Here is a 23,904-nt window from a genome sequence, read left to right on the forward strand (position 1 = left end):
TGCCAGATAACCTATACCTCTACAAAAACAAAGGGAATGGCCACCCTCCACCCCCCCTCTCAATTTGGATAAATAAAAAGTTCCATGTAAATACATTAAGCAATGACTCACAGTGAAGAAAAAGCATCTGGAAATAAGGATATATATATATATATATATATACATATACATATACATATACATATACATATACATATACATATATATATATACATACATATACACACATACATATACATACATACATACATATACATGGTGGTGCAGAGCCGACTGACACATTTGGATCTCCAATTCGGTTCAAAGCTTGCAATTTCATTATTTATGAGGGATAACATCAGGAAGGTGGCCTCCACCAGTTGCATTGCATTGTCTGAGAAAAATGGTCCCACAACCCCCAGAGTTACCACCCCTCCCCTCGGACAGGAGAGCGGTCTGAAATGTGTCATTCTGCTCTGCACCACCCTGTACATACATAAACATATACATACACAAGCAGAGCCGACCCACCATTTCGCTGATGGACCAATTGGTCATTCTGCTTGCCAAAAATTTCTATAGTGGTCACTATGGACTCAAAACAACCTCTGAGCCTCCCCCCTCCCATTTGCCTCCCGTTCATCTTGATGTTTGTTCCTGCTCACACACGATGACAGGCTTTAACAGGACCCTCCATTTTGGAGGAGGGGGTGGGGGTGGGGAGAAGGGAAGGACAACAAATTTACCTGTGCGAAGAGTGCTTTAACTTCAGCATTCCCCAGATAAGGAAGTTGTAATACCCTCTGCCACCACCACCAGGTGGCGTTACACGGTACACATTCACATGATGGAGAATTTACAACCCCAAACCCCAGCGTGAGGCTGTGGCCACGTAGCTTATGTTACCCCCCACAAAGTTATATTTGTAACCTGAGTTTGGAGTTTGTAACCCGAGTTTGGGTTGGAGGTGATGCTTTGATGTAGGACTTTGTCCAATGGAGATCGGGGGATTGTTCGTCACACTCAACATGTTTCTATCTACCCGCTGATCACATCACGTACCTTCTGGTTGAATGGTTTGCATTAGCGGGAACAATCGTCTGGGTGGCAGACGGACAGTTGTTCTTTGCGGATTATGGGGTTTTACCAAGTGAGAGATAATCCGCGGCGATGCTCACCATAACAGTCAGGAGGTGTGTCTGATATACACACATGCATGCACGCACACACGCCTTGCGAATGTGCTTTGGAGAAATTTTCATGTATCTTTGGTCGTTTTTGTTCTCGGTGACCACGGTGTCTCCAGAAATCCAAGTAGTTATGTAATCAAGTCAATGGAGAGAGGGCAGGCTGATAGCCGCAATGTAATTGAGAGAGAACATGGGCCTTCAATGGAACCACATCATTCAGAAGTGAAGATGCCAACTGTCAAATCAATGGAAATTATGAATTATTACTACACCAGACACGTCATTATTTTAAAACTGAGATTAAATTGATATTGAAGTTGATGCCCGAACTTGAACCTCAGGTCAGCCTATTTGCAGTCCACCGCAGGACAAAGACCTCTCTGAAGTCGTGTTGGTGAGTGTTTTGCACCTTCACCATGCTTGCGAAGTATAGACGCGCAGAGAGCCACCTCGAGAATCGAACCCATGCTCGCCAGTTGAGAAACATACTTATTTAACCACTTGACCCAATTGCCAGCTCATTGAATGGTGCAGCTCGACAAAATGATCGAGACTAATCTATTTCAATCATGCCGACAGCACGCGTTGATAAACTTTTACTTGTTTGTCGATAATGCTGCCTGTAAGTTGTAACTACTCGTATTATCAATTATATGTAGCATGTATAAAAAATAATAATAGTTTTTTTTTTTTTAAAAGCTGAGTGATCGGATTAGATGCAAGCAGCATTTACTCACAAGGAAATGATTATACTTCCATTTCAATGGAGTCAGTCGAGCTATCTAAATGCATCCTCACCTGGCTATATTCTCAGCTCCCCCGGCCCTTCTCTGAACACAGGCTGGTGAGGCCACGGAATGCCATTTGCAATGCCTGAATATGCGTTTTAAAACAAAAGTGTGTGGGTGTGTTCCGACAAATGAAATGTGTTGTTCATATATTTTTTTTAACGCTGTGTATCTGTACATCCATGTCTGTTGCGAAACGTTACGCGTGCTACAAAGGCAAGAGGTGATGTGGTTAAAGGGGTGACACGGCCTCAATAACTTTCCAAATTATCTTTCCAAATTATCAAATTTCCAAAATAACTTTCCAAATAACTTTCCAAAAAATTCCAACCTGCATTATCTATTTATTCAAATTCTGCCATATCCACAATTCACTTGACCCAAAATAAGATATCATGAAAAAGTCCAAAGAACTTCTCGAGAGTCGTCTCTTTTTAACAGCAGTTTCCTTTCAATGGGTTAAATACAGTCATAATGTAACGAACACAAGCCTGTCTTAACCCAGACATTTAATCTTAACATACACCTTTCAAAATAAGCTTGGTGATGGCTTAACGGTAAAGGTGGCTGGCTTAAGATGTTAGGGTCTTGAGTTTTCGCCCTTTTTTTCGTCGTTGAATTAACACCAGGTGGGTTGATTCAACACATCATCCTTCCGAGATTAGCAAAATGCGTAACTGTCCTGGTAATAGAGTGCACTGCATCAGTGGCACAGCCATACCCCCAGAAAATGATGCAACCTGCAGCCACAGGCCGCACTACCTTTCAAAATCCTGATGCCATTTCACAAAGCAGAAATAAATATGGGGTGGGGGGAGGAGGTGAAGAGGGCAGGTGTAATAAGGTAAGTCAGATATATCAGGAGAGCAAAAGAGTAAAATACTGTCATTGACCAGTACTTTTGCCAGGTGGAGGGGTGTGGGCTTGGGAACCTAGCATTCTGAGTTCAAATCCTGCTCGGCCATTGAATTGATACTAGGTGGGGTTGATTCAGCCTGTCATACTTCTGAGGTTTGGCAAAGTGAGTACCAGCATGCTGGGATGATGGAGTCATTTGAGTGTCCTGCATTGGAGTGGCGACACGTCCAGGATCATGTCCAACAGCCCAGGAGACTGCATCGGCAGCACTGACGCTCTGTACAGAGTATGGTCCCGATGGATGGATTTGCTTGTGGTTTTATAAGAACAAGCACCCTGTGATATGAAGTTAGAGGCGGTGGGGGAGGGGAGATATATTATATCTGACAGGACTTCTCGAATCACGGAGCCAGCTTTGATCCTGCAAAGCTGGGCAGAACACTTTGGAAAGGTTTGGAACCAGCCATCCAACATCGATGACGCAACAATAGAAGATATCCATCTGATACCTGACATGTATGACCAACGCTATATGAAATGCGCAAAGTGATGAAAAGATAAAGATGGCCAAGGCGTCTTATGCTGGAGGTATTCCACTAGAAGTGTTCAAGCATCGTGTCCCCCATCTGCTTTTGCGATTACAGAAAATGTTCACCCGAATCTGGTCTGGGGAGTGAGTCCCACAGATTTCAAAGATTCCACGATTGTCCAATTGTACAAAAGGAAAGGCGACGATTGGACTGCAACAACCACCGAAGAATCACACTTATCCACAGCCAGGAAAATTCTTGTTCACGTTCTCATCAATTGGCTATCCGGGCTTGCAGAAGAAATTCGCACAGAAAGGTGGCTTCAGAACAAACTGTGGAATAGCTGACACGGTTTTTGCAGTGCGACAAATACAGGAAAACTGTCGTGGGCAACACAAGGACATGTGCATCATTCTGGCTGATCTGACAAAATCATTTGACTCAGTCAGCTGCCTTGGCCTGTGGAAGTTATTGCGACGTATCGGTTGCCCAGTCAAGCTGGTTAACATCACTCGATCATTTCATGACGGTATGAAGGTGAGATTCACAGGCAATGGTGCTTAATCTGAGCCTTTCGAAGACAGGAACGACACTAAACAAGGCTGCATCCTCGCATAAACTCTCTTTGTCATTGTGATCGCTGCAATGATCATCGACGCACTAGAAGACTTCGTCACAGAAGTGGATGTTGACTCCCTCAAGTCCGATGGCATCATTTTTTAACCTCAGCCATCTTAAAGCCAAGACCAAAGTCCGACTGATGCCTATCAAAGAATTGTTGTTTGCTGACGATTGTGCCCTTGTCGCCCACACGGAGGCGGATGTGCAATGCTTGACGGGCACTTTTGTACGATCTACCGACCGATACGGCGTGACTGTCGCCATCAAGAAGACTGAAGTATTGTTCCAGCCAAAACCGGAATTTACTATACGTGAAACCACAAGTCACAGCCAACGACCAGCCGTTGAAGGTTATGGAGAAGTTCTGCTAGTTGGGAAGCGTCATCAGCAACGATGGAACCATCGAGACCACAATTACATCACACATCAGTAAAGTGAGTACCACATTTGGCCGGCTCATCCCACAGCAATGGTCCACCCATGATGTGTCACTCGCCACAAAGATCAGCGTCGATCATTCAGTCATTATGGCCACCGTGCAATATGGCTGCGAGACCTGGACACTCTACCATTGCAATGTGCAGAACTCGGACAGATTCCACATGAGGTTCCTGCGGAGAATTTTAAGTGGTGTATCCGCTTCAATATTTTGCTATGTCCATCCATCCATTTATCACAATTTATTTTTAAGTGGTGCAGATGCTGAATTGGCACAAGGGGAAACTCGAGCTGCTGAGCAGCACAAGAAGTAAATGCCAAACTGCAATTCTTCCTCTGGACAAGGGTGCGATTATTATCATGATTATTATTATTTCTGGGTTTTTTTTATAACATTTGCTGGCAAGACAAGCTCCCGGACACAAAAGTTCTGTCCTGATGCAGTTTGGACGGAATTGAATCCTCTCTGATCCGAACTCAACTGTGCTGGACAGGACACTTAGTGAGGATGGAGGATCAGCATCTGCCCAAAGCAGTGGTCTATGGTGAGCTTTCAGAAGGTAAAATATAATTTAGCGCTCCCAAATAAAAGATACAAAGATATGCTTAAAGTTAACCTCGAATGGTGCAAGATCAGCATGACCAGATGGAAGAAGAATGTTCTTGATCGTGGGAAGTGGTGCATTTACTGCACCGACTGCGTGATGGAGTTGGGGCAGACAAGCATCAATAATGTGGAGGTGAAGAGGAGAAGAGGAGACGAAGGAAGGAAGGACAATGTCAACTTAGTGGTGGAGAACCCTGAGATCTGTCGAGTGTGAGAGCAAAGGACTTACCATGTGGGTTTCAACCCACAACGATGACGGCAATATATACAGGGTGTGTCAATAAAAAAGTTAACCACTTCAAAACTTTATTTACCAAAACATTGAGAAATAAAACTCATTATGTGTTAATGTGCTTAGCGTTGAGGTGTTCGATGTGAGCACCTCCACGCACACAACATGCATTTCCACGAATTGTGAAGTTTTCAATGACGTTTCTGCAAGTTTTAATGGTGACCTTCTGCACATAAGCCTCAACTGCTGCCTCAAATCGGGTTCAGATTTGGAGTGTTCCTCGTAAACGTTATCCTTCCAAGCCCCCCCCCCCAGAGGAAAAAGTCCAGCGGATTGAGGTCGGGGCTGTGTGGAGACCATTCATTTTCCATACGCAAACTGAGAACTCGTCTGAATTTTTGACGCAGAAAGGTAATTGTTTCATTGACGGTATGCGGGGTAGCACCGTCTTGCATGAACCACTGTCGACGGAGAGCTGCAGTGCTCATCGATTGCTTTGAGTCTTCGTAAAATGAGTTGACAATGTACCGGTATCGTCCTTGATTGATGAGAACCGTAATTCCCTTTTTGTCTTCAAACCGGTACGGCCAAAACACACCTCTGTAGCTGACAGCCACAAAAGCAGTGACTTTCTGACCATTAAGCGACTTCTCTTCAACCTCATCTGGGTGTTGACTTCCCCAGAAAATGTTGTTGTGTGAATTGACACCACCATTGACGTGAAAGTGTGCCTCGGCACTAAACCACACATCGCGAATCCAGTTTGGGTTTGTCTCCATCTTCTGCTCCAGCATCTCACACGTCGCGACTCGTGCTGCTTTATCCCCATCGGTCAATTTATGGGCTGTTGTGATGTGGAAAGGAAAGAGGTTTAAATCTTGTTTCATTATTCTTCTGAAACTGCTGGGAGTGAGACCCAGTTCAGCCGATCTTTGTCGATGCGATTCCTTCGGACTTTGCATAACTGACTCACAAACTCATTACATGTTTCCTTCACACCGTACACTCCTTGGGTGACCAGACCTTCTGTATGTATGTGTCTATATATATATATATATATGCACATACTGTGAGAATGGTCGAGAGGAGTGCACACTTGCCTCAATCTGTCCAGCATGGGTTTGAATATTGGCGTCGCCATACACTCATCCTGGTGTTTCACAGGCAGGATGATTAATGTGTGTGCCACCCGTTGGATGGACTTTAAACTGGACGACATATCTGCCGGCATTAGTTGATGGATGTTAAAGATGCCACAGTAGAGCAGGGACCCAGAACTTTATTTTATGTTAAAAGCGCCAAAATGTTTGACCTCATGGACTCGTGGGACCATCCCCCGACCTCACAAAATTACATCGCTTCTGTGTCTGGGCCATGGATTTCCCTCTAGAATCACCTAATTCGTGACACCATTACCAAAAACCTATTTTCGTCAATATCTCCAAATTATACATGACCAATAGGGTGTCGTCCATACCCCTTGTTTTCATGGCCAATGGTTACAATGGCAACAATTTTTAGTGCGAGAAAATGCGTCGTTCACCCCTGAAATGTGCATATTGGAGTAACACCGTCGCTCTTTTGTTGCAATGAGGCAAATAATGAGCTCTTGTTCTCCGTTTTTCAGACATTTCAGAAATTCACATAGTTCCTTTAGGAGGTGATCATTTACTCTCACCCAACGTAGCATGGCCCTGACAGAACAATGAACTAGTCAGTCTTCAACCAGAGGAGGAAGTGGCTAATCAGCTGAGGAAATGGAGAATTGAACGTGACAATTCTGACATGAATGCCGTCACCAACACCCTGAACAACACAAGCAACCTATCCACTACTTATTCTCCTGTTGATCTCATAAATGTGTCATCAGCGACAGCAGCAAAGAAAGCAACCAATAACACTGAAACCGTGGGAAAAAAAAAAACTTTGACTCAAGTGCGAGGATGTGCGTGGTTGATGGTTCGTGGTTTCTGAAGCCAGTGGCAAGGAACAAGATGTTGAACTTTGCTGCAGAGAATGTAAAGGAATCTCAGACTGCAGGACAGAAAATTAATGCGGCAGAGGGAGTCAGAGATGTCTTTGGATGAATGTTAGCTGTTGCAGTCAAGATACGCGATGCACTTTACCTGCACCACATTCTTTGCTTCCCCATCACTGAGGTGCCCCTTTTGCTCATCCGTAGCGAAAGGACTGCCCTGAGGACAGACAAGGCAGCTCACACAAAAAAACACTTGAAAGCAGACATGAAGTTGTTCATGTGTATACCAGTCTTCCCCCAATCACAGCCGCAGTGATTGATGGTGGCATCATCCTCCATTAAACTGTGCTCCAGCATAGTAACTCCACATGTGCAATCATGGCTGGGGATCTTTTGGCGAAGTTTTGTTTGAGTCGTGGAGAGCAAATACACATAGCACTTGACAAGTCCAGTGCCAGTCACCATTCTTTAAATATTATAAGCAAAACCTGCATCATTCATCTACTCCTCAAGTATTCATCATTACTGGACCTGACCAGGCCCAGCAACAGAGTGGCACAGAGTTACTCAAAGACTGATCATTCAAGGAAGACTTCACCAGGTTTGTCATGGAGGAATGAAAGAAGCCCCAATATGGGTCAATCCTTGAAAGAAAAACATTGCATGTTTCACGTGGTGGTACGTGCATGGAGATGAAGAACAACAAGGATGATCTACAGCAAATAGAGGAACGGAATCACCTCTAATATGAAACACAGAGGCTGATACCCTCATTGCCCTTCACGGAAACAGCATTTCCACTGGTGTAACATTCTGGTAACGTCCACCGATACGGACATTATTCATCATTCTGCTTGGGCTTTATGGAAGGTCGGAAACAATTGGCACCTTCATGGACTACGGATCTGGTAAACACTGAAGGTGCATTGGTGTGTCTAAACTAGCTACCATTCTTGAGAAGAAACGGCCTGGTATCACCGAAGCACAAATCGGCTTTCATACCCTAACTGGTTGTGACTTCACATCGTGTTTCTTCAAAAAGGGCAAAGTGAAGCTCTTCCAGCGGATGGAAATTGGATGCAGCTCATGTGATGGTCTTGCAATATCTGACTTCTGAGGTAGTAGATATTCCAGCTGTTCCATCTTTTGTCTGCTCACTGTATGGGTTCAAAACCTCTGACATAAATGAAGCTAGACACAAGGCATTCGTGTGCTTGAGTGGTGGTAATGAGGAGCTTCTCGCCAGAATAAAGAAGATAAACTGTGCCTCTCTTCTCCCATGTACCAAGACACTTAGCAATCTTATAAAAGGTATGTAGCAAGAATGGCAAGAATCTGGAAAAGTGCTGTCAAGACTGACCCAACTGGGGGGGGGGGGTAGGGGGGAAAGTCCTACAGGCTATGGATGAATGTTGACTCAAAATTGCTTTGGACCAGACTGGTACACAGGAAGTTCAGTCCCACCTCCTGATGACAGGGCCAGAGTGGGAGCTGTATCCACAGATCATGAGTCAGACATTGCTTGGAGTGAGGCTGATGATGAGAGTGATGGAGAAGGACATGTAATGCAGAGAAGATTCAGAACAGTTACTATTATAGAAGAGTGCTATTTTCCTTTTGAAGGACAATGACTGTACAAGTTGCCGAGTTTCAGAGTGAACTACACATTTTCCAGCACTAATGTTGTTGCCATTGCAACAATTGGCCATGTAAACATGGTTGTCGACAAGCTATTTGTCATATCATTTATATATTTGGAGATATTGATGAAAATAGGTTTTTCGGTAATGGCGTCACTAATTAGGTGATTTGGGGGGGGGCATTCCTTTGGCCCAGTAGCAATGCATTTTTGTGATGTCGGGGGATGGTCCCATCAGTCCGTGAGGTCAAACTTTCGATGCTTTTGCATAATTAAAAGTTCTAGGCTCTTGCTCTGCAGCATCCTTTGTGGAGAGTAGTCAAGCTATGTTAGGGTTCATGGGTTAGGGTAAGTAACCATGGGGTGGGCCTAATAAGCCGAGCAATCACCATGATGTGTTGTGAGACCTCGTGACATTTGGCCAATTCTTGCATCAGCCAATGGCAAGCTTGTGTTATTAGTGCTTTGCATCTGTTACGGAGGTAATTACATTACATCATGTGAATATCGTTGTCTTTGGTGTATTCATGATCCAATAAAGACCATCATGTTCCACTTAATATCTGTCCTCTTCCCTTCTGAGCATTTCTAGTGTATTGCGTACAAGACCACATGCCTGTGATAAAGCTACAGACTTCTCTGTCAGAGGGGAATTCGTTTCCCCAGTGGGCCAAGCCGATGTATGTATATGTATATTTATATGTATGTGTGTGTGTATATCTATGTGTGTGTGTGTGTGTGTGTGTGTGTGTGTGTGTGTGTGTGTGTGTGTGTGTGTGTGTGTGTGTGTGTGTGTGTGTGTGTGTGTGTGTGTGTGTGTGTGTGTGTGTGTGTGTGTGTGTGTGTGTGTGTGTATATATATCTCGGTTGACAAACATGATTGAAAGGAAGCGAGAGTGATAAATGGTCTTTAGAAGTCAGTATTATCTCCTTTCATCCTAAGGATTTTGTTTGACTACTACTACTACTACTACTACTACTACTATTACTACTACTGCTACTACTACATTTACCACTATTACTACTCTTACTACTATTATACCTTAATGGGCCCAATGAATCCCACCCTTTGTGGGATCAGCCATACACGTTTGAGCATCCCTTCTTGTCCCGTCACCTCTCTCATGTCCTTATCCACAAAATATTTATTGTGCTCGGCAACAGATTACAAAAGCTAAAATGAGCAACCAGTCTAATAACTTTTTTTTTTTAAGTTTTTTTTTAAGTACTTGCACTATTTTCATCAATACAAGATACTTCATAAAAGGCTTAAAATACATTGCTATGCTTAGGTCCAGCAATAGACAGTAGAAGGTGACATAATTAAACCAATGTTAAAAAAAAAAAAATTACATTTACCTTTCCTCAAACGTAAAAGGAGAAGTACAAATTCCAAGAATGTGTTACAATACAAGAGAAAAAAAGACTGAAGCAGGACAGGTTTGTGGAAAGAAATTTGTTTGGTAGGAGCTTGATGCTGTTTGCAAACCAAATGACTTGTTCATGATGGAGCAGCTTGGAGACGTTGAGATGGAAAAGGATTGGCAGAAGGTTTTGAAAACGTCCGACCTCCTGTGGTTTTTAAATCTCATTCTCAAACTGCCATCCGCGACTCTCCCCAACCAGAAAATATATCCAGACATCTAGCGTCAATAAGGCAAAACGGGGACAAGATTTTGTTGGTGTTGATGAAGAAAGATTCCCTGATAATCATGGTTTTGGGTCTCTGGTTATGACAGGCTCTTCGTGAGTTCATGCATTGTGTATATTCACAATGACACTTAAAGATCTACAGTTATGCATTGTCTTGTGTGGACTCTCAGGCAGCTGAACCGAGCAATATGGAGGCCACGACGAGTGCACATCTAACGAGTGTAATCAGTTGGCATTCCTTGTTCAATCGTGCCCAACATGACAATGTCATGCCCTCTCATCCATAATAATTTCCTGCTCTGGCACTGATCTGATTTGCTCTTCAATCTCTGTCTCATTCAAGGCCTTACAATTTATACCCTTGATATTAAAATGGCTCGGTACTTCAAGGCAACTATTTTGCATTTGCTCAACTAAGAGTTCATTAATAGCCATCTTCTCGGAAATAGCTTCAGGCAGATTCATCGTGTTCAAATTAACGATAATTCAAGTTTGTTTACTCCTTATCCTCCAACCTCTCCCTCGCTTTCCACTTTCTGTAAATTACTGCTTGGTTTATACTCCCCACCCATGAGTGGACTGATTTATTGTAACACTGGGCCACTGTTTGTTACCTCTGCCACCGAAGGCGAAGGAGGTTACGTCTCCATAACTTTCTGTTTGTTGATTTCGTAAGTATATTGATGACTTCTGTCCTCTGTTTGTGTGTTTGTTTGTTTGTTTGTTTGTTTGCTTGTAGGCACGATAACTCGAGAACGGAAGAAGCTACCAATGTCAAATTAGACCACGTGATTCAGGAGGGTGATGGCTAGCGCTGATTAGATTTTGGTCAAAATCGGTCAAAGGTCAAGGTCACAGTGAGGTCAAACATAATTCCGTAAATTCATGTGGAGAAATAGAGTATTTTTGCTTCGCTCGACGTTCGAGTTCGTTTTAACTTTGATTTTAATTTTTTTCTTTGGTTTTTACGATCGCATAGGACGCTTAACACTGGGTTGTCGAAATTCTGGTAAAAATCGGATGTTTTGGAGATGTTTTTAGATTGTATAAAAAAATATTTCACTCGCCGCATCACGGCTCATCACGTGGTGCAGCGCGCTCGAGCAGACGCGTCGTTGAGTCACGTAAAGGTTTTGCGTGTGCGCGCTGACGGTGTTTTCGATAAAGATGGTGTTTAAAAGTCATTTTTTTTTTATCCAAATAAAGGTTATCGTCGCATGCCTGACTCGCTAAGCCGTCGGATTATGTAAAGATTGTTGGTGGATGGCCGAATATTACGGTTTTGTGATTTTAATAAAATAATATTAAATAATTGTGTGGAGAAATGGAGTATTTTTGCTTCGGTCGATGCTACGATTTTTGATGGTTTGGTACAGAATCATCGTAGAAACTTCTGGTTTGCGTCGCTACCTTCTCTGGAGACAGCTTTTATCAGACAAGGTCAGAGGTCAAGTTTGATGATTTCATAAGTACCAGTCTATGACTGCTTGTTTGTTTGTTTCTTGCAAAATCCAAGATTTTTCAAGTATATTGGTTAGTTGGTTTTGTTCTTTTGTCTGTTTATCGCCTACAGGTCACAATTTTAAACTGATCTTCACGAAACTTCACCACATGGTAGATTTTGTCATAAGGAAGAAGCCTATTGTTTTTTAAGGTCAAAAGGCCAAAAGGTCAACATAGGGCAAAGGCCAACAACTGAGGTGATATTTCTAAAATCTTCCATTTTCATCCAATTGACTTGAAATTTGAAGAATATTTATATTTCAGGTCACTGAATTCAACAACCAATTATTTTGGAGGTTCACATAGGCCAAAACGTCAACATAGGCCGGATTTCTAAAATTGTCAATTTTCATCTGATTCACTTGAAATTTGAAGAGGAGTTGTATATTTTCTAATTGAATTCAACCTCCAATTATTTTTTAGGTCAATTTGTTTGATGGATTTTTCAAGTGTCGTGCTCTGCACGACGTCTTCTTGTTATTCTGTCTATCTATTTTTCTGTCAATCGCCTACACGTCACATTTTTAAACCAATCGTCATGAAACTTCACCATATAGTAGAGTTTGTCATAAAGAAGAAGCCTATTGTTTTTGAGGTCAAAAGGTCAACACAGGCCAAAAGTCAACAACTTAGGTGAGGTTTCTAAAATCCTCAATTTTCATCTGAATGATTTGAAATTTGAAGAGGATTTCCACTTCAGGTTACTGAATTCAACCAGCCAATTAGTTTTTGAGGTCAACATCGAACAAAAGGTCAACATAGTCCCAAGGTCAACAACTAAGGAGGTATTTCTAAAATCCTCAATATTCATCCAAATGAGTTGAAATTTGAAGAGGATTTATATTTCAGGTCACTGAATTCAACCAGCCAATTATTTTTGAGGTCAACATGGACCAAAATGTCAATGTAGGCCAAAGGTCAACAACTTTGTGAGATTTCTAAAATCCTCAATTTTATTCCGATTGACTTGAAATTGCAACTTGAGTTGCATATTTTGTCATTTAATCCAACCACCAATTACTTTTTTGAGGTCAAATTTTTTTATTATTATTATTTTGCAAGTATCGTACTCTGCATGACTTCTTATTGTTTGTTTGCCTGTTTGTGGGCATGATATCTCGAAAAGTTGCGGACTGATCCAGATGAAATTTGGTGGGGAGGTTGGGGGTGTGACACGGACAAACTGATTAGATTTTGGTGAAGATCCGGATCCGGATCCGGATACGACTACAATAATTTTTTAATTGATTCTTCACCATTGAGAGATAGGGCCATAAACGATATATAGCATGATATCTCAAAAGGTTGTGGACGGATTCGGACGTAACTTTATGGACAGGTTGGGTGTGTCACAAGGCCGAATTGTTTCGATATTGGTGAAGATCCAATTCCAGATCTGGATATTAGAATTTTTCACATGATTCTTCACCATTGAGAGATCGGACCAAAAACGATAAATGGCACAATATCTGAAAAGGTTATGGATGGAATCACATAGAACTCGGTGGACACGTTGGGAGTGACACTAGGAAGGACTGAATCAACTTTGGTGAAGACCCGAATCCATATCTGGACACGACAATTATTTAATTTTTAACTGATTTTTCCCCATTGAGAGATGGTGCTAAAAACGATGTTGCATGATATCTCAAAGAGTTAAGGACGGATTCGGATTAAACTTTATTGACAAGTTGGACTGGGAAAAGGACTAATTGATTCGATTTTGGTGAAGATCTGAATCCGGATCCAGATGTAAGAATTTTTAAAGTGATTCTTCACCATTGAGAGATAGGGCCAAAAACGATATAGTACTGTATAGCATTATATTTCAAAAATGTGTTGGGCCCGATATGTTCTCATGGATCAGGCATTGTGTGGTGAAGGTATGCGCTCTCCCGAATGCCCTTTTAGTTTTTTGTTGTTTTATTTTCCTTTCATCCTTTGAGTAAGCACGCAATGCTAACTTATCGCAGCTGCCTGCAGGTCATTCCATCAGGGGTTGTCCAAAGAGATGGAGAGATGGAAAGGGGAAACAGAAAAAAGGAGCTCGAGCGAGACATTGAGATATGTATATATCACAGGAATAACTTCAACATGTACATTTTTAGACAGACAAAAATTTAAAGAACTAGACAGTTCATTGAACACCTCACGCCATGCAGTCTTGAGAAAAACGATCAGTGAAGAGTCTTTTTAACTCTTGTGTTGCGTTTCCAAGCACGATCTACATTAGCTTTGTTTGTGAACTTCGATGAGCAGGCACCATGGCAACCACACAAAGCCGATGGGTCAAACGGAACAGTCCGGAGCTGAAACTTTCTGCAAACTCTTCTCGGAGAAACTGAAGATTTTTGAACGATCTTTGAGAAAACGACGTATTATACAAACATAGTTTGGGCGATTTTAGTTCTGTGGTTGCATTGCTAGGCGCCACCATTTTGTCTGAATCTTCCTGTTACTCTGCCCTCAGAACTTGTGGCATATTTGATTGATTGAGATGGCGTAAAGTTTGACCCCAGTACCACTAATCTGAACTTTTTTAGAAGTGCAAACAAAGCGATTTGTGGTCTCCGGTGTTCATAAACACAATATAATTGAAATGAAAGAAAACTTTTTAAGGCTGTAGAAAAACAAAACAAAACATTGAATCGAAAGTTTACTGTAGTTGATGCACCCTCTTTTACCTCACTTTATTTAACACATTAAACTAGTTATTGAAACCTATTATTTGTGTTCCTCATGATGTCCCCAAAAACGGTAAGTTTCCTGCTTGGAATGATATTCAGTTTTGTTTGACTGACAGACAGACAGACAGACAGAAGCAATTGCTTTACCGCGAGTACGCATGTGCGCTCGGGATGAGACATTGTGCAAATTGCCAAATTCAGAACCAAAGTACTATTAAGTTGCAGGTTCGTGTTCCGATACGTGTTCTGCAGTGTTCAAAATATAAAATACAATTAAAATTAAGTAGTTCCTCGATCATCAACTGACGTCTTTCACGCAAACTGACAAAGTGAACCAAGTGCCTAACCCCGCTTTGATCTCTGCACGCATGGTAGCAACTGGAAGAACAACACATTCCAAACAACACATACCAAATTCAAAACACAACCAACCATTATTTCTGCAAACATATTTATACAAATACTTAATAATTACAATGAAACCAATTGATGGAGTAACTGACTGATTCAATGGCTTTTTGGATCATCAACTCTGAACTGCTCACCGACCTTTTCATGCAAAAACCTGTCCGAGTGACAGGTCCACAACCTTAAGTTGTGTCGAAAAGCCATTCAATCAGGCAATGCAACTTTATCGTTTCCAAAAAAGATCCGACTCCGAGAGTTTTTTAAGTGATTCTTCAGCATTGAAAGATGCTGCTCAAAAACGATATATATCACGATATCTCAAAAATGTATTGTGCCAGATATGTTATCGCGGATCAGGCATTGTGGGGAGGAGGTATGCATTCTACTGAGTGCCCTTCCAGTTTTAAGATGTTTTTATTACTTGTTTCTTTACTTTTTCTTTTTTTTTAGAAATGTCTTTACATGCTGGAGAATTGCATTGTTATTGCACAGATTTTTTTTTATTCTTTGGATTTGTGTTTCATTAAACATGAGCAGTCCCCCACCCCCCCCCCCAACAACACCATCACCCTCCCTTCCTCCTTTCAGGTGGAATGAATGGAAATTTGAAGTGGAGTGCAATCTTTGCTGAAGCTAATTTAGTGACTAAATTGATGCCACAGTAATATATAGTTCTAAAGTGTTTTGCCAAGAGTATTTGACAAAAGCATCTTTGTTAACTTCTAGCAAATTACCCACCCCTTGGGTAGGTCGGGTCTGCACATTACTTTGCTGAAAAGAAGTATAGTCTGTATTTTTTAAGAAGCCTATTGATGTTTGCATATGGTGTATGCTTCAAAGGTTCTCGATGGTCGAAAGGTCAAAAGAGTACGTTCCAGTATTAGTTCGTTTTGAAGGGGTAAAAAGGGTCTAATCTCTCAAGCATGTAAAAAGGGTCTAAATAGGTCAAGTGGTCTAAACCTCCAAATGGTCAAGGGTACAAGCTGTCTAATATCTGTCTGAAGGGTGTAAGGGGTCAAAAGGGGCTGAAAGGGTGTAAAGGTTGAAAGGTTCTATGGGTCTAAAGGGTATAAGAGGTCTAAAAGGTGAAAAGATATAAAGTGTGGAAAGGGTATAAAATGTCATCAAGGTCTTGGGGTTTTAATGGTCTTAAGGCTCTTTGGGGTAGTAAGCGTCTTGGCGGGGGGGTCTTAATGGTCTTGGGGGTATTAAGGGTCTTGGGGGTATTAAGGGTCTTCGAAGTACTGAGGGGCTTGATGGGTCTTAAAGGGTCTTGGGGTCTTCAGCGTCGAAGGGGTTAGAAAGGTCTAAAGTGTCTTTTGGGGTCTTGGGGGTCTGAATGGTTTTGGGTGTCTTAAAGGGTCTTCAAAGGTCTAAGGGGTCTCAGCATTCTAAATGGTCGATAGATTTAAAAGGTACATTCCTTCCCAACCACTCATGCTGCCTTCCCCCTCCCCTCACACTGCCTCCCCTCTCCTTCATGCTACCGCTGCCCTTCACACTGCCTCCTCCTCTTGTGCTGCCTCCCCTTTCCCTCACACTGCTTCCCCTTTCCCCCACACTGCCTCCCCTTTCCCCCATGCTGCCTCCATTTTCCTGCACGTTTCCTCCCCTTTCCCCCACGCTGCCTCCCCTTTCCGTCACGCTGCCTCCCTTTTCCCGCACATTGCCTCCCCTTTCCCCCACGCTGCTTCCCCTTTCCTTCACGCTGCCTCTCCTTTCCCTCACACTGCTTCCCATTTCCCCCACACTGCTTCCCATTTCCCCCACACTGCCTCCCCTTTCCCCCATGCTGCCTCCTCTTTTCCCCATGCTGCCTCCCCTTTAGATTAGATGTGACTTGCTACAGATGTAAGATTAGATGTAAGCCTGTACTAACCTGTTCCATGGTCGGGTTGTCGGCAACTGAACCGTCTCCCCCACCAGGTTTCCTGGTACAGAGGGTGTATAGATATGGAAACCCAGCAGCATTAAAATCAAAACCTGTCAAAGGGTGCAGGAGCTCCATGTGAGCCAATGACCATCCATATCCCGTGCCCAACTGTGTCTGCGGACGTCCTATCACAGTTGGTTTACTTAATTTTGTTCGTAGGTTGGTGGCAGGATTTACACTCCAGCCATCGTAAATCATTTCATTCCGCAAAATCCACAAACGCAAAGATTACTGAAAACCCACTCCATTGGAGTACCTCCCGTGCTACTTCCCTTTGCAGGGCAGCTCACCAGATGAAGGGATTGGGGCAAAGCCTTCAGGACCACTATTACTTGATGATAGGAGGAAAAGCAGAGGGTAAACTTCCTGAGTCAGGTTGCGGTGGTGTGTGACGGAGTAGTGCTGAGGTGTCTTCCACCAAACAGCGGTCTACTTGGGTTAACCCAAGGCATTCCCTTCGGGTGGGTGCCTGGAATATCCTATCCCGAAGAGAGGATGATCACCTGTCTTTTATCATCTGAGCTCAAGCGTTTAAACATCAGTATTGCAGCACTCTCTGAGGTTCGGAGACAGGATAGTGGTGAGATCATGACGGGTGGTTACACCTACTGTTGGTCTGGTCACTATGATGGTCACCATGCCCAAGGAGTTGCTGTAGGTCTGAGGATTATTTAATTTTGAAATGATCCTTCACCATTGAGAGATGGGGCAAAAAACGATATTGCATGGTGACCTTCGTTATGACAATGTAATTGCATATGCAGAATGCTATATTTGATCAGAGTGAAAATTTTTGAGGGTCAAATCGGGATAAAATGGTCCACAGAAAATAATTGAATGGCGTCATCGGTCACGTGATTTGGCAGCCATATTGTTTTTTTTTTGTTTTTTTTTAACTTCAAAAATCTTCTCTGAAGTGGCTGGACAGATAAGGCTGAACTTTACAAGTATAACCGCCTATCCATGAGGAACAAAACGTTCACACATGATGTCATAGGTCAAATGTTTTGGCAGCCATATTGGATTTACCCTAAAACCCAAAAAAAAATCTTCTCCAGAAGGGCTGGACAGATCGAGGGGAGACCTCACACAAATGTTACCCAAGCCTTGGGGATGCCAGGGAATTCAGGAATAATTGATGTCACATGGTCAGGCAGCCATATTGGATTGAGCAAAAATCTTTAAAAAAAAAAATATATATATATATATATATATATATATATATATATATATATATATATATATATATATATATATATATATATATATATATTTCTCTTGAACCACTTGATCAATCGATGTGAAACTTCAAAATTTTCATCCGGTAGTGATGGGGAATATATATTTTAAATTTCAACCTGATCAGACACATGGTCTGGCAGCCAGAATTGTTCAATTTTTTTGATCTGGTTTCTTTTTGATTTTTTATTAATTAATTTATTTTTTAATAAGGCTCACTTGGCTGTGCCTGGAGTGGTTTGAGGGTGGAGGAGTAGCAGCTGAAATGTGAATCCTATCCAGGTTCCTCCTGATGACTTCATCTTTACTTTTTGTTTGTGTGGGTTCCTTCTGATTACTCCAATGCAGGACTACCTATTTGGTCTTCCATTTGATTTCAATTGAATTTATTTTAATCCCATTCTAAATTTGATTGAATAATAATAATATACGTCATGGGTCAGTGTCAGGTTTCCGATCAAAGCTGGGATGCATCAAAGCGGGGCGTCTTGGCACCCAGTCATTACTGCCAGCAGTTATAAAGTGGCAATTCTAGTTATGTCTATTATTATTATTAATTACATAACACACACGTACACAAACACCACACAAAATACACCACACAAAACTACACAAACACCACACAGCACAAGTCCTGGTGAGGGTCTGCCATCTCTGATTGCTCTTTTTTCTTGTTTTATATTGTTATACATATATTATAACTACTAAACATTATACACTACCAGATATATTGTCTAAATACAGTACTATACATTAATAGCAACTTGTTATTCGTAAATAACCACCATTTTCAACAATCATCTACTCGCTCTGTCTTGTACCTCTGAGCAATGAATACAAATTCAAGTATAAAACCATTAAAATTATTAAAATAATGTGAATAAAAAATGTCGTTTCGGTCCGAGTCTTTATTTGAGCAGCGATCTCAAATTTCTGAAAAATTTTATGCTTCTGCAGCTAAAGGCCGAAAGTATGTTTTCAGGTTGTCTGTCCGGCTGAAAATGTTAAGACAATTTTAATGGTTGGTGATGTCATTGTGGTGGCAGCTGATGCTCATGGCTGATTAAACGACTAAATTGCATGATGTAACAGTCAACTTTCTGCCTCCATCTGGAGCTTTTGGCAAACTTGATGCATTTTTGAACTTTGAGACCTGGGTTTTGTTTTTGATGACCACATGTAATCCTTGATGTGAAAGGCAAAAAGGCTCTGAGTATTATTATTCACTCTGTCCCGCCTCGCGGAGCTGGCACTTTTTGCACACTTCGCCTCATCTCCATTCTCTATTTTTAGCGCAGCATCAGCCACCATCATCCACCTGTACCACGTCCCTTTTCAGCAATGCATCTCCGCGTTGTATATATTGAAACATATTTTGACTAGACACTGCCTTGGCAATGCCATCGCCATCCTGGGGTATGTTCAGTTATCAAGCAGCTAGTAAGAACTTTGTTCTGTGCATGTGAATGTTCTTTGTTATTTTAAAGTGGTATAAAGCTTTATAATTGATCACCATTTCAATTACTCACATATTTACTTGCGAACTTATTTTCTTACCCACTCTATTATTTACTTGGCAAATACTTTCTAATTACTGAATTTGTACTCACTAACCTATTGTTCACTAACTTAATGACTAAATTATTTAAATACTTACTAACTTAACTGATGAACTATTGTGCTGAATAACTTTGTAACCTAATCAAATAAAAGACCAAATACAGCATTGCAAACATCATGAGGAACCCAAATAGGCAAAGGTGGAGTCGTCAGGAGGAACCTGACCCAAACTTAGTTCTTAATTACCTAGTTGCTAATTACTAAATTACTGACAAACTTATTACCTTGTTACATACTAGTTATAAGCCTGGTGTTGGCTCAGTGGTTATGATAGTGGTTTGGGATCCAAGGGTCCTGAGTTCAAGTCCTGTTGGCTGCTGAATTAATGCACACCAGGGGGTTGACTCAGCCTGTCATCCTTCTGAGGTTAGCAAATTGAGTACCAGCTTACTGGGATAATTGAGCCATTCGAGTATCCTGTGACGGAGTGGCAACCTGTCCAGGATTGTGCCCAACAGCCCAGGAAACTGCTTCAGCAGCACTGACACTCTGTAGAGGGTATGGTTCCAATTATTATTATACTAGTTACTGATCTAAAAAAAAAATATATATATATATATATATATATATATATATATATATATATATATATTTTAATACTGTCAACAAACTTTGGTACATTACAGGTGATAAAGGTTGTGGTCTAGTTTCATTGAAATTGTGTGTGTAGTTTTGGAGAAGAGAGCAAATACATAGTTTGGGGGAGGGGCTTCAACCCTTACCCCCCCCCCCATCCTGCCGTAGACCCCCTTAATGAGCACAGATTTTTATGTGGTCGATAAACTTTGGTACATCCCGGGTGATGAAGATTGTGGTCAAATGTTGAAGTCGTGGGTGTAGTTTTGGAAAAGACTTAGAATACCTATTTTGTGCGGTCGAAACTCTCCCGTAGATCCCTTTAATGAGTACATTTTGATGCGGTCAATACACAGGCATCGGATATGAAGCTTTTGGCAAAGTTTCATCAAAATCGTGTGTTTGGTTCAAGCAATAATGACTGAAGTGTTTGCAGACTCACTGACTAATTGACTGACTGACACCTAAGGACACTGCTCGATCGCATTAGCTCACCTAACTAAAATCCAGGTGAGCTAAAAATGGTTGGAGTCGGGAAGGGCATCCAGCCATAGACACCTCTGCTCAAAAACTCATGATGACAGTTCTAAAGCATGGGTGTGGTACAGCCCAAAGTACCATGTGGGCAACTGAAAGCCTTCACCAAAAAGAACGACGGATAACTTGGTGAAAATGAGCTGTGCAGGCAAAATGACTATTTCAGATGGCGAACAGCCCAAAATTTCTCATAGGTCCTGGTTAGATAGTTTTAATTTTTATGCCTCAGCTGTTTGTGTTTTTGGGTTGTCCGCCCGTCTGTACGTATGTCCGTCCGTCCATGCTAATTTTCACCGTTTCCTCTGCAACTGCTTATCCGATTGACACAAAAATTTCAGCATAGGTGCGACTACTCGTGTAGAATGTCCTATTGACAATTATGATGTCATTTGGTCACGTGGTGTGGCAGCGATGTTGGTAAAAAGGAAAAACTTTGAACCTCTGTATCTTCGAAACTGCTCCATGGAAAAAATTGAAACTTGGCACATGTCAATTACTCCCCATGGGATTCATATTTTGAATCTGGGTTCAGGGATTTAACTCAAACTTGGTATATATATATGTATAATGATAAAATTATGTGGGCAGAGGCATATCTTACAATGTCGCGACGTCGAAGAGTGCTCTTCTAGTTTCGGTATGATGATGGGAAGGAGTCGAGACATTTAGTCTTTGAAATGCTGAATGTAAGAATTGATATTTGGTGTCTTGATGAAATAAGTTCCAAAAGGCAAAGTACAAGGCTTATTGACTGCAACAAAGAAAAAATATATATTTTCTTCTCTTGTGAAGATCAAAAGGGCATTGGTGGCATTACTCATGTTCTCGTCAAAGATATTTATCCAAAACATCATGGAGTACAGTACACAGAAAATTATTCAGTAATAGAATAGTGACACTGAAAATTAATTATGGGAGCATAATTTTTGAATATTGTAAGTGTGTAGATGCACCAAGCAAGTCTCGGCAAAGAAGAAGAAAGATAGTTTTGGGAAGAACTAGAGGATTTGGTTCAAGTCATCAGGTGGAGATTTGAATTGACATATCGTTGAGAAACCAAATGGATATAATGGTTTCCATGCAGGATTCAGATATTGTGAAAGGAATGAGACAGGAGAGGCAATGTCAGAAATGGCAGAAGCGATGGATATGTGTGTCCTGAAAACCTACTTCAAGAAAAGAAAAGAACAACTCGTGACCTTTATAAGAGGAATTGCACTTTTTTATATTCGTGAGAAGGAGTTTTAAAAGAAGTGTAAGCAATGTGAAAGCACTAGTCTGTCAATAACATTTGACTCGGCATCGATTGGAAGTTGGAGTGTTTTTTACATCGCAAGTTTAAAAAAAAAAAAAGAATTGGGGCCTCAAGTTAATTCCACATGTAAAGGTTTGGAAGCTTAAAGACGCAAAAACATGAGAAACATTTCAAGATAGAAACGAGATGAAGTTTGTAACTTCCGAAGATGTCGATGAGATGTAGACTCAAATGAAAAATGCTTGGATGAAGACAGCCAGCAATATTTATGTTGTAATGACTGGACTGGCAGGTTTGAAAAGGAATGAGAAACAAGGTGGTGCAATATTGGACATGGTGGTCCAAGAAGCACTCCAACAGATGAAAAACCCTCAAGATAAGGAAGATTATAAATGTTTAAAGGAAGCAAAGAAGGAAATAGCGATAGCAATGAACAAAGTGTACGAAGAATTAGGTTGGAGCGGTGGGAGGGTGGGGGGGGGAGTTTAACCATATACCAGATGGCAACAATAAAACTTTCAAAAAAGCCAGGCAGATGGTAAAGGAGAGAGAAGATGTAGTAGAACTTAAATGTGTGGATAAAAAACACAGAATTGTTAAGGAATGCAAAAATTACTTTGAGAAGCTCTTGAAATGAGAAAATGTATAATGGGTGAGTGACCTGGAATATAATTCAGTTGAAGGTACAGAAGGAGACATGTGAAGAACAAGTTTAATCAGCTATTATAAATTTAAAGAAACAAAAGGTGGTGAGTTCAATTGGACTCTTAGTGAAAATGATCGAGGTGCTGCAGATGTAGGAATCAAATGGATGACAAAGTTGTGTAGAAAGCTTTGGGAAGAAGAAATGATCCCTGAAGATTGGACAAATTTCACTATCGTGCCATTGTTCTAGATGAAGGGAGACCCTTTATTTTGTACATCTTATAGCTGAGGAGTTAAACTAGTTGAGCAGGCATTGAAAGTTTTTGAAAAGGTGGTTGAAAGAAGACTAAAAAAGTGGCATTTTGGTTTTATACCAGGAAGATCAACAACAGAAGCTGTTTGTATTTTGAGGCAATGCCAAGAGAAGGAAAGTGTATCATGTTTTCATTGACCTAAATAATGCATATGATCGAGTACCAAGAGCAACCTGAAGAAATGTTCAAAGTCGTCATGAGGATCATGCTAAAATTTGAGAATCAAACTAAAAACATGGGAATCACACAAAAAAATTGGCAATCGTGTGTATGTTTGCATTAGCAGGGTATGCTTACACATTGTAAGCAACAATGAACTATGCTTCCCCATTGTTTGCTGACCTGCATTTGTTTTTTTATTATTTACTTATTTTCATTTATTTATATTTTCATTTACGGATGCTTTTCAATGGTTCTGTGATTTTCCCCAATGTATCGACTTCGATGTCCATCAGCACGCCAAATTACCTTGCTTCCCAATTGTCTTGGGTCACTCACCTGCATTTATTTTTATTTTTTTTCATTTATTTATATTTTCATTTACGAATATATTCCGGGAGTTCTGCGATTTTTTTTTTTCCTCGTGGATCAGCTTCGATGTTCATCGGCACATGAAAGTTCAGCTTTCTATGTCACCCAGAAGGTGCCAAACTTTAATCTCAGTGAGTGAGTCA

At 41.3% G+C, this 23,904-nt stretch overlaps 1 protein-coding gene across 1 annotated transcript in view; it reads left to right on the forward strand.

Annotated features, from left to right (window-relative positions):
* The window catches only part of LOC147024664 (protein sidekick-2-like), a 656,949-nt gene that overhangs the window by 151,448 nt on the left and 481,597 nt on the right, over window positions 1–23,904 (forward strand). The window lies entirely within an intron of this gene.

Source organism: Eptatretus burgeri, chromosome 6, assembly GCF_056783735.1.
Source record: "Eptatretus burgeri isolate ZD-2024b chromosome 6, Ebu_testis_v1, whole genome shotgun sequence".
In the NCBI taxonomy this organism is placed as follows: Eukaryota; Metazoa; Chordata; class Myxini; order Myxiniformes; family Myxinidae; genus Eptatretus; species Eptatretus burgeri.